Source organism: Saccopteryx leptura, chromosome 1 (genome assembly GCF_036850995.1).
Source record: "Saccopteryx leptura isolate mSacLep1 chromosome 1, mSacLep1_pri_phased_curated, whole genome shotgun sequence".
NCBI classification, from domain to species: Eukaryota; Metazoa; Chordata; class Mammalia; order Chiroptera; family Emballonuridae; genus Saccopteryx; species Saccopteryx leptura.
The window spans coordinates 273,996,773-274,007,612 of record NC_089503.1 but is presented as its reverse complement, the minus strand read 5'-3'; the positions used below and the strand labels follow the sequence as shown (position 1 = coordinate 274,007,612).

General features: G+C 42.9%; 1 pseudogene; it reads right to left on the bottom strand.

Annotated features, from left to right (window-relative positions):
- Positions 1-253: 253 nt before the first annotated feature.
- On the bottom strand, positions 254-750 carry LOC136388340 (large ribosomal subunit protein eL29 pseudogene; annotated as a pseudogene).
- Between the last annotated feature and the right edge of the window lie 10,090 nt (positions 751-10,840).

Here is a 10,840-nt window from a genome sequence, read left to right as displayed (position 1 = left end):
CTTCATATTCATTAATATAGAAGTGACCAAGAAAAAGGGTTTTGCCAAGCACGTGATCAGGACCACACTCACTGTGTTTGTAAAAATGTTCCTTAAGTTTTAGAAGCACCTGATCATATAGGATTTAGGTCTCCTATGAATTTTCCCCTGCCTCCGGTTTATTTGTACACATAGCACAGGAGGACACCACCCTCACACAGACAGCCGCTCATGGTCACACCAGTCCTGTCCTCACATCGGCAGACAGAGGGCTCTACAGTGGAGACTTTGTGGGGGCCTGGGCACCTTTGGGAGCCTGAGCCTGAGCTGCAGCCTAAGATGTAGCCTGGGGCTTAGTTTGAGCTTTGGCTTTGGATTCTGAGTGGCAGAACCTGCGAGCCTTGGCGATGTGGGCACAGCATGTTTCCCAAGCTTAGGGGGAGCAGTGTAGGCAAGTCAACTGCGCTTGCAGTTACCCTCCTTTGGGATCTTGGGTTTGATGCCCCTGGGCTTTATGAGGACCTTAATAACCTTGGCATGTTGACTCATGACCTTGGCATTATTGGCCTGCATCTTCTTCAGACCCTTCTTATTATGCTTCTTGGCAAAGCACATGTTCCTCAGAACTTGTGGTCCATTCCCTTAATAAGAGGTGTGTCTTTGGGATCGGAGTTTCTTGATGCTGTCTTTGTGCCATGTTTAGGACTGCCTGTGTGTCACGCTCTGGTTCTTGGACTTGGCCATTTCCACACCGAAGCCCACAGCTCCCAAAGTACGTGGGATCAGAGCTCGGATGGACTTTAATAGTGAAGATATTGTTTGTAAATTCAGAAATACATTTCTTTGAAACTGTGTTGTTTAAAAGAAATCTCATAATTAAGAGTTTAAAAATCAGATTTCTTATTTCTTTCCTTTCTTTACAGCATTATGGTAAGAGCACTGGACGGGGACGTGAAAAGACATGGTTCCAACCCTGATCCTCCTACATATCAGCTCTGTCTACAAGGGAGTCATAAATCTCCTTAGACCACAGGTGCATTTCTGACTGGTATATACAAAGCGATCGATAATTTCTTTTTAAGGAATCGATCCAAGCCTCCACCATACATTTTAGTTTAAGTACATGTTATTGTTAATAGAGTGACTCTTCCATCTGTGAAATATCCAGGGCCTCTGGTGGATACTGCAGGTGAGAAGAAGACAAATCTTTTCTGCTAAAACTGCTTATCTTCTGTCTTGAATTATTTCATGGCATAGAACTTCCTGGAAACAGGAAAGCAGGACAGGAGACCCCTGGCATCTTTAAGGTTATGATTCCCTAAATAAGTGTGGTCAAGTTGAAGAATGTTAATAGAAGCAAAAGCACAACAGACCTTTCCCCCTTAGGCTCCCCTCCCAAGTGGCTAAAACTAACAAACAGACAAACCAGCTCCTTCAGGCGGCCACGCCCGTGCCCCTCCACAGCAGGAGCAGAAGGCCTGGCCTGATTTGGTCCCTGCCAAGAGCTGGTCTTGGAGTCCCAGACTTTTTACTTCCTGACTCTGAAGGAACCATTCTAATGCCACTCACAATCAATTACATTTGCTGGGGGACTTTAGCAGCTATAGTGGTCCCACCCCAGGCAGCTAGATAGCACAAGCCCAGGCCCACTCACTCCGGTGGGTGGGGCAGGATATGGGCAGAAGGCTAAGGTTCCTGGCCTCCCAGCTGCCAGTTCTATTTGGAGGCTGAGAGCTGAGACAGCAGATGGGAGAGCCATGATCTCCTGCTGCAGGTGATTCATAGGGCATCCGGGCACAAGGCCCACCTCCGACACCAGTGGAAGCAGATGTCACATGGATCCAAGAGCCTCTCCTGGTGCATGGGAACCACATGAAGCTTATAGGTGGCAGGGGAAAGGTGGGTATTAGCCCTCACGGCCCAGGCCATGTTGGTGCTAAACTCACTCTTCTTGCCCTCAGAGGCTCTGGCCCATTTTCCATTTGCATACTTAGTTAGGGCAGCTGCACCCACAGCCATATTTGTCCTCAGACTCTTCTGGCTGCACTCTGGCCTCGCTCTTACAGGCATCCTACATCCCTGCATCTTTTGTGTGAGCTCTATACCTTCGCCACTGACATCCTCCCCCAGTGAGTCCCACACCTCCTATTAGGACATCACCACTTTCTCTCCCACAGCAAGGCAGCATTCTGGCCAGGTCCTCTGACACCTCATTGCCTGCGCAGTTGTGTGAGGCTCGGGCTCCCTGCCACGGGGCCTGAGCACTCTCAGACTACAGGGAAACAGAGTAACTCAGCCATTTGGCTTTTTCCCACCAGACAGTCTCCAGTGGGGTTTGACCCATTTCCTCCCCTCCTCTCTCCTGGCCACAAAGTGCCTGATCAGGATTCTTGGCACAGGAAATCCATCACGTGACAACTAGGAATTGAGGTGCCCGTTTTTTTTGGGGGGGTGGGGAGAATCCTGATGCTTTCAGCATCTTCTGAGGCAGACATTGGCTCCCATCCATGCATTATCTGAGGGGTTTTCTCCCTTCTGGATACCTTGAGGGAGATATAATCACTCAGCGCTTCCCTCTCTTCCTCCATCCTTCTCCCACATAAGGAAGCTGAGACTTCTTTCCTCATGTGATTTCTAGTCACGGACATAACCCTGAAGTCAACACTGGTGTACCAAAGCTTATGTCTGTGCTGCCTGCCACCCTTCCCTCTCCACCTGGCTGGGCATCGCCACAGCAGGAGTCTGGAGTCGCTTCCTGGCTCCCAGCGTGTGAGCCACACATGCCCAGAAGCATGAGACGCAACGTTAACCTTTCAGGAGGTTTTCCAGAGTAAATGAGACAGTCCGTGGAGAGTTATTCATGTCTCCTCTTCTTTCCTCCTTTTCGAAGCAGCCATTTGGAAGGAACAGAGTAAAACAGAAGTCAAAGAACTGTCTATGCATCTTTCCCCAAGCTATAATTAAGATGGAGGCTCATTTGCCATTCTGAGGGTCGGTGTAATCAAGCATATGACAGAGCAAGCTTTTGGAACGTTTTTTATCAGTTTTGGAACTACAGCACTTCTGCGGCTAAATTTCTTCTTCTGTCTCAGATTTCAGAGCGTGGACTAACATTTCCCATGCAGACAGGCCATCCCTTTGCTCCTGTGATTCAGCTGACCGCTGCTCACTGTAGCTGCATGCAACGCATTCCAGCTCTCTGGGGTTTGGAACAGCAGCTCGATCCCCAGAGAAGGGATTCTCTGTGGGGGCTGAGCTGGCAGCACTCAAGCTTGCCTTGCGGTCGGCATGGAGGCTGTCTGAAATCATCCGGGCATCAACCTGCCAAGCTGGGGCCATCCTGGGGCAGAAGGGTTTATTGTTAACAGGAGAAAGAAGAGAAGCAATTCGCTTAACTCTGCCTTGCAGGCCACTTCCATGTAAAGCAGCGGTTCTCAACCTGTGGGTGGTGACCCCGGCGGGGGTCGAACGACCAAAACACAGGGGTTTTGGATAAGCCATCGGAAAAATACATATTTATTATACAATACATTTTTAAATAAAATATGTATTTTTCGATGGCTTTAGGCGACCCCTGTGTTTTGGTCGTTCGACCCCCGCCGGGGTCGCCACCCACAGGTTGAGAACCACTGATGTAAAGGAACTCCAACATTGCCCAGTCAATCTAGTTCTATACCTACGATGTCCTGCCTGTGTTCCTCCAGCAGTTCAGGCCTGTCTGCTCCCAGGAACAGGTGCCAAATTAGAGTGCAGAGTTCTCCCAGCAGGCCCCAGCATGTGTTGCTGCCAAGGCAACTGTGGCAGGGTTGAAGAATATAAACGAGTGAACCACAAATTCAGAAAAGGAAGAGGAGGCTGCCTTTCTGGCGTGGGCTGCCTCAGGTACAAGCTGTCCCTTGAGGAAAGGTGTGGGTTGTGAAGACCCCCCCCCTCCTGCCCCCAGGGCCAAGGTCAGACAGAGCAGCTTCCCAGAACTAGTTGAATCAGACCAGGTAAGGACAACGGAGAGTGTGGCTGCCTACTCAGGCCACACTAGGCTCTCTGCCCAGTTGCAGTAGCAAAAAGCAGTTGGTTGCTGGGAAAGTCCTAAAGACCTGTCTGTGTTCAGTGAGCAGGAGGGACACCAAGTATGCATCTAAAGTGAGGTCTGGTGCTAAGCAGGAGCCAGGCAGAAAGCAGAGCTTGTGCCACATAGGGCCAGGTCTGATGTTTAGAATAATAAGAACAAAACCATGGTGAGGTCAAGAGTCCAAGCCAAATGAGTGGCATCAAAGAAGCTAGTTCTTTGGGGCCAATCATTAGCAAATACAGTGTGTCCGTAAAGTCATGGTGCACTTTTGACCAGTCACAGAAAAGCAACAAAAGACAATAGAAATGTGAAATCTGCACCAAATAAAAGGAAAACTCTCCCACTTTCTGTAGGATGATGTGGCAACATGTGCACATGTGCAGATGATGATGTAACACCGTGTATACAGTGGAGCAGCCCACAGCCATGCCAGTCGAGATGTGGACGGTACAGAGGAAAGTTCAGTGTGTTCTGTGGCTTGCTAAATTTGAATCCGTGACCAAAGTGCAACATGAATATCGGCGCGTTTATTACAAAGCGCCACCACATAGGAATAACATTACTCGGTGGGATAAGCTGATGAAGGAAACCGGCAGTTTGGTGGAGAAACCCGTTCTGGTAGGCCATCAGTCAGTGACGAGTCTGTGAAGGCTATACGGGATAGCTACCTAAGGAGCCCTAAAAAATCTGTGCGTGAGCCCACATCGAACTGCACTGAAGAGGTATGAAACTGGAAGTTTTCCTTTTATTTGGTGCAGATTTCACATTTCTATCGTCTTTTGTTGCTCTCCTGTGACCAGTCAAAAGTGCACCATGACTTTACGGACACACTGTATACATATTTGCATCATCTGAGAGAGCACGTTTCTCCTTATCCTTGTGAAGGGAACTCTACTCACAGCCAACATGGTGTGGGCACCCCCTCATAGACAGGAGAGTTGTAATCAGAGCTGCTCACCTACCTACCTTTGCTCACTCCAGGCTACACAGTTTTGTTTTGTTTTTGTTTTGTTTTGTTTTGTTTTTGTGTTTTTCTGAAGTTGGAAACGGGGAGGCAGTCAGACAGACTCCCGCATGCGCCCGACTGGGATCCACCCGGCATGCCCACCAGGGGGCGATGCTCTGCCCCTCTGGGACATTGCTCTATTGCAACCAGAGCCATTCTGGAGTCTGAGGCAGAGGCCATAGAGCCATCCTCAGCACCCAGCAAACTTTGCTCCAATGGAGCCTTGGCTGCGGGAGGGGAAGAGAGAGACAGAGAGAAAGGAGAGGGGGAGGGGTAGAGAAGCAGATGGGCGCTTCTCCTGTGTGCCCTGGCCAGGAATCAAACCCGGGACTCCTGCACACCAGGCCGACGCTCTACCACGGAGCCAACCGGCCAGGGCCAGGCTCCACAGTTTTGCTGCTTTTCTGGTATCAGATCCAAGGCCAAGGGAGTGAGCGCCACAGTGTGATGTCTGCTGTGGGAATAGGATGCGGACCGAAGGCTCGTTGGCCATGGCCATGGTTTTGTTCTTCCTGAGATTTTGCTTCATTTGGATATGTTTTTTAACTTCAGGAAAACAATAAAATGTTTTGTTAAGAATGACTAAACCCATAATTTAAAATAAAAACCATGGTTTTACATTTTACTCTACATTAATTATAATTCTAGCATAACTATAGTAAAATTGCCTATAGCAAATTAAGAACACAGGGTGAGATTTGATATGAAAGTTCAGGCCTTTACCACTAAACAAAGGGGCGCCCTTCCTCGGTGTGCGGGGTGTCTAATTAAGCTGTGCTCGTCAGGTTGTGATTCATCAACCTCTATTGCTTCACTTCCCTGTATATACTTTTTTTTTTTTTTTTTTTTCATTTTTAGAGAAAGAGAGAGAGAGAGACAGGAAGGGGAGGAGCAGGAAGCATCAACTCCCATATGTGCCTTGACCAGGCAAGCCCAGGGTTTCAAACCGGCAACCTCAGCTTTCCAGGTTGATTATTTATCCACTACGCCACCACAGGCCAGGCTACTTTTTTGATAGAATTAAGATTTTCTGGTATGAAATCTGAATTGAAATCTGTGAACCACAGATACACTGGAAATTCTCTTTATTCTAACCCTAAACCTACCCCTGGCAGCAAGAGCTTGGGATTTTCCTTTCTAAACACTTCTGTGTAGGTACAGGAGGGATGTTCTAACCAATGGCCTTTACAGACGGTGGAACAAATCTATTTGTTCCTACTTTTTTTTAAAAAAAGAGACATAGCCACTCATGCCTAATATTTGTATGGGGGTCTGAAACTTTAGGGTTTGGGATAGTCATCTGGTTGGAAAAAGGGTAAATAAACATTGAGTGGTCCAGTATCATGTGCTGTGCTGGTGCTCTCCTATAGGTTGTGTCATTAAATCCTCAGATCAACCCATAAAGGAGTCTTCACTTCTGTTTGTGTATGTGAGTGTAAGAAACTTCAGAGAGATTGAGGGTTACAGGTCATGGCTGATAGAGCTAATATTTGAACCCAAGTCTGATTCTACACCCCATGGTGCTGCTGGATTCTGTTCTCTTGGTGGTGGCTATTCTGATCTACTTGTTTATTCAAGCACTTTTTGCTATTGTTTTGCAGTTTGAAACTAGCTGCATTTATAATTATACAAATCAACTAATATAAAAGAAACTGACTAATCAATTTGGAAAGAAGCACAATGTTATTTCCCAGTGCTTATTATTATTTAACATTGTGTCTATGACTTTTTTTTTTTTTTTTAAATAAATTTTTATTAATGGTAATGGGATGACATTAATAAATCAGGGTACATATATTCAAATAAAACATGTCCAGGTTACCTTGTCATTAAACTATGTTGCATACCCCTCGCCCAAAGTCAGATTGTCCTTCGCCACCCTCTATCTAGTTCTCTGTGCCCCTCCCCCTCCCCCTAACTCTCCCCCTGTCCTCCCTCCCCCCACCCCTGGTAACCACCACACACTTGTCCATGTCTCTTAGTCTCATTTTTATGTTCCACCAATGTATGGAATCATGCAGTTCTTGTTTTTTTCTGATTTACTTATTTCACTCCTTATAATGTTATCAAGATCCCACCATTTTGCTGTAAATGATCTGATGTCATCATTTCTTATGGCTGAGTAGTATTCCATAGTGTATATGTGCCACATCTTCTTTATCCAGTCTTCTATTGAAGGGCTTTTTGGTTGTTTCCATGTCTTGGCCACTGTGAACAGTGCTGCAATGAACATGGGGCTACATGTGTCTTCACGTATCAATGTTTCTGAGGTTTTGGGGTATATACCCAGTAGAGGGATTGCTGGGTCATAAGGTAGTTCTATTTGCAGTTTTTTGAGGAACCACCATACTTTCCTCCATAATGGTTGTACTACGTTACAGTCCCACCAACAGTGAATGAGGGTTCCTTTTTCTCCACAGCCTCTCCAACATTTGCTATTACCCGTCTTGTTGATAATAGCTAATCTAACAGGGGTGAGGTGGTATCTCATTGTAGTTTTGATTTGCATTTCCCTAATAACTAATGAAGCTGAGCATCTTTTCATATATCTGTTGGCCATTTATATCTCTTCCTGGGAGAAGTGTCTATTCATGTCCTCTTCCCATTTTTTTATTGGATTGTTTGTTTGTTGTTGAGTTTTATGAGTTCTTTGTAAATTTTGGAAATTAGGCCCTTATCTGAGCTGTTGTTTGAAAATATCATTTCCCATTTAGTTGGCTGTCTGTTTATTTTTATATCAGTTTCTCTTGCTGAGCAAAAACTTTTTATTCTGATGTAGTCCCATTCATTTATCTTTGCCTTCACTTCTCTTGCCATTGGAGTCAAGTTCATAAAATGTTCTTTAAAACCCAGGTCCATGAGTTTAGTACCTATGTCTTCTTCTATGTACTTTATTGTTTCAGGTCTTATATTTAGGTCTTTGATCCATTTTGAATTAATTTTAGTACACGGGGACAGGCTGTAGTCGAGTTTCATTCTTTTGCATGTGGCTTTCCAGTTTTCCCAACACCATTTGTTGAAGAGGCTTTCTTTTCTCCATTGTGTGTTGTTGGCCCCTTTATCAAAGATTATTTGACCATATATATGTGGTTTTATTTCTGGGCTTTCTATTCTGTTCCATTGGTCTGAGTGTCTATTTTTCTGCCAATACCATGCTGTTTTGATTATTGTGGCCCTATAATATAGTTTAAAGTCAGGTATTGTAATGCCCCCAGCTTCATTCTTTTTCCTTAGGATTGTTTTGGCTATTCGGGGTTTTTTATAGTTCCATATAAATCTGATGATTTTTTGTTCCATTTCTTTAAAAAATCTCATAGGGATTTTGATGGGAATTGCATTAAATTTGTATATTGCTTTGGGTAATATGGCCATTTTGATTATATTTATTCTTCCTATCCAAGAACAAGGAATATTTTTCCATCTCATTGTATCTTTTTCGATTTCCCTTAACAATGCTTTGTAATTTTTATTATATAGGTCCTTTACATTCTTTGTTATGTTTATTCCTAGGTATTTTCTTTTTTTTGTTGCAATCGTGAAGGGGATTATTTTTTTGAGTTCGTTTTCTAATATTTCATTGTTGGCATAGAGAAAGGCTATGGACTTCTGTATGTTAATTTTGTATCCTGCGACCTTACTGTATTGGTTTATTGTTTCTAATAATCTTTTTGTGGAGTCCTTCGGGTTTTCGATGTATAGGATCATATCATCAGCAAAAAGTGATACCTTTACTTCTTCTTTTCCAATATGGATGCCTTTTATTTCTTTGTCTTGTCTGATTGCTCTGGCCAGAACTTCTAGCACCACGTTAAATAAGAGTGGAGAGAGTGGACAACCCTGTCTTGTTCCTGATTTAAGGTAGAAAGTCCTCAGTTTTATGCCGTTTAAAATGATGTTGGCTGATGGTTTATCATATATGGCCTTTATCATGTTGAGATATTTTCCTTCTATACCCATTTTGTTGAGAGGCTTAAACATAAAATTGTGTTGTATTTTATCAAAAGCCTTTTCTGCATCTATTGATAAGATCATGTGGTTTTTGTTCTTTGTTTTGTTGATATGGTGTATTACGTTAACCGTTTTGCATATGTTGAACCATCCTTGAGATTCTGGGATGAATCCCACTTGATCATGATGTATTATTTTTTTAATATGTTGTTGTATTCGGTTTGCCAGTATTTTGTTTAGAATTTTAGCATCTGTATTCATTAGAGATATTGGTCTGTAGTTTTCTTTCCTTGTGCCATCCTTGCCAGGTTTTGGTATGAGGGTTATGTTGGCCTCATAAAATGTGTTTGGAAGTATTGCTTCTTCTTCAATTTTTTGGAAGACTTTGAGTAGAATAGGAACCAAGTCTTCTTTGAATGTTTGATAGAATTCACTAGTATAACCGTCTGGGCCTGGACTTTTATTTTTGGGGAGGTTTTAAATAGTTTTTTCTATTTCCTCCCTGCTGATTGGTCTGTTTAGGCTTTCTGCTTCTTCATGACTCAGTCTAGGAAGGTTGTATTGTTCTAGGAATTTATCCATTTCTTCTAGATTGTTGTATTTGGTGGCATATAATTTTTCATAGTATTCTACAATAATTCTTTGTATATCTATGATGTCTGTGGTGATCTCTCCTCTTTCATTTTGGATTTTATTTATTTGAGTCCTGTGCCTTTTTTCCTTGGTGAGTCTTGCCAAGGGTTTGTCAATTTTGTTGATCTTTTCAAAGAACCAGCTCCTTGTTTTATTGATTTTTTCTATAGTTTTTCTGTTCTCTATTTCATTTATTTCTGCTCTGATTTTTATTATCTCCTTTCTTCGGCTGGTTTTGGGTTGTCTTTGTTCTTCTTTTTCTAGTTCCTTAAGGTGTGAAGTTAAGTGGTTTACTTAGGCTCTCTCTTGTTTGTTCATATAGGCCTGAAGTGATATGAACTTTCCTCTTATTACTGCTTTTGCTGCATCCCAGAGATTCTGATATGTCGTATTTTCATTTTCATTTGTCTGTATGTATCTTTTGATCTCTGCACTTATTTCTTCTTTGACCCATTCATTTTTTAGAAGTATGTTGTTTAGTTTCCACATTTTTGTGGGTTTTCCCCCCTCTTTTTTGCAGTTGAATTCTAGTTTCAAGGCTTTATGATCAGAAAATATGCTTGGTACAATTTCAATTTTTCTAAATTTGCTGATATTGTCTTTGTGGCCCAACATATGGTCAATTCTTGAGAATGTTCCATGTACACTAGAGAAAAATGTATACTCTGTTGCTTTGGGATGAAGTGTCCTGTAGATGTCTATCATATCCAGGTGTTCTAGTATTTCGTTTAAGGCCACTATATCTTTATTGATTCTCTGTTTGGATGACCGATCTAGAGCCATCAGCAGAGTATTGAGGTCTCCAAGTATGATTGTATTTTTGTTAGTTTTTGTTTTAAGGTCAATAAGTAGCTGTCTTATATATTTTGGTGCTCCTTGGTTTGGTGCATATATATTAAGGATTGTTATGTCTTCTTGATTCAGTGTCCCCTTAATCATTATGAAGTGACCATTTTTGTCTCTGAGTACTTTTTCTGTCTTGTAGTCAGCATTATCAGATATGAGTATTGCTACACCTGCTTTTTTTGGGGTGTTGTTTGCTTGGAGTATTGTTTTCCAGCCTTTCACTTTGAATTTGTTTTTATCCTTGTTGCTTAGATGTGTTTCTTGTAGGCAGCATATAGTTGGATTTTCTTTTTTAATCCATTCTGCTACTCTGTGTCTTTTTATTGGTAAGTTTAATCCATTTACTTTTAGTGTAATTA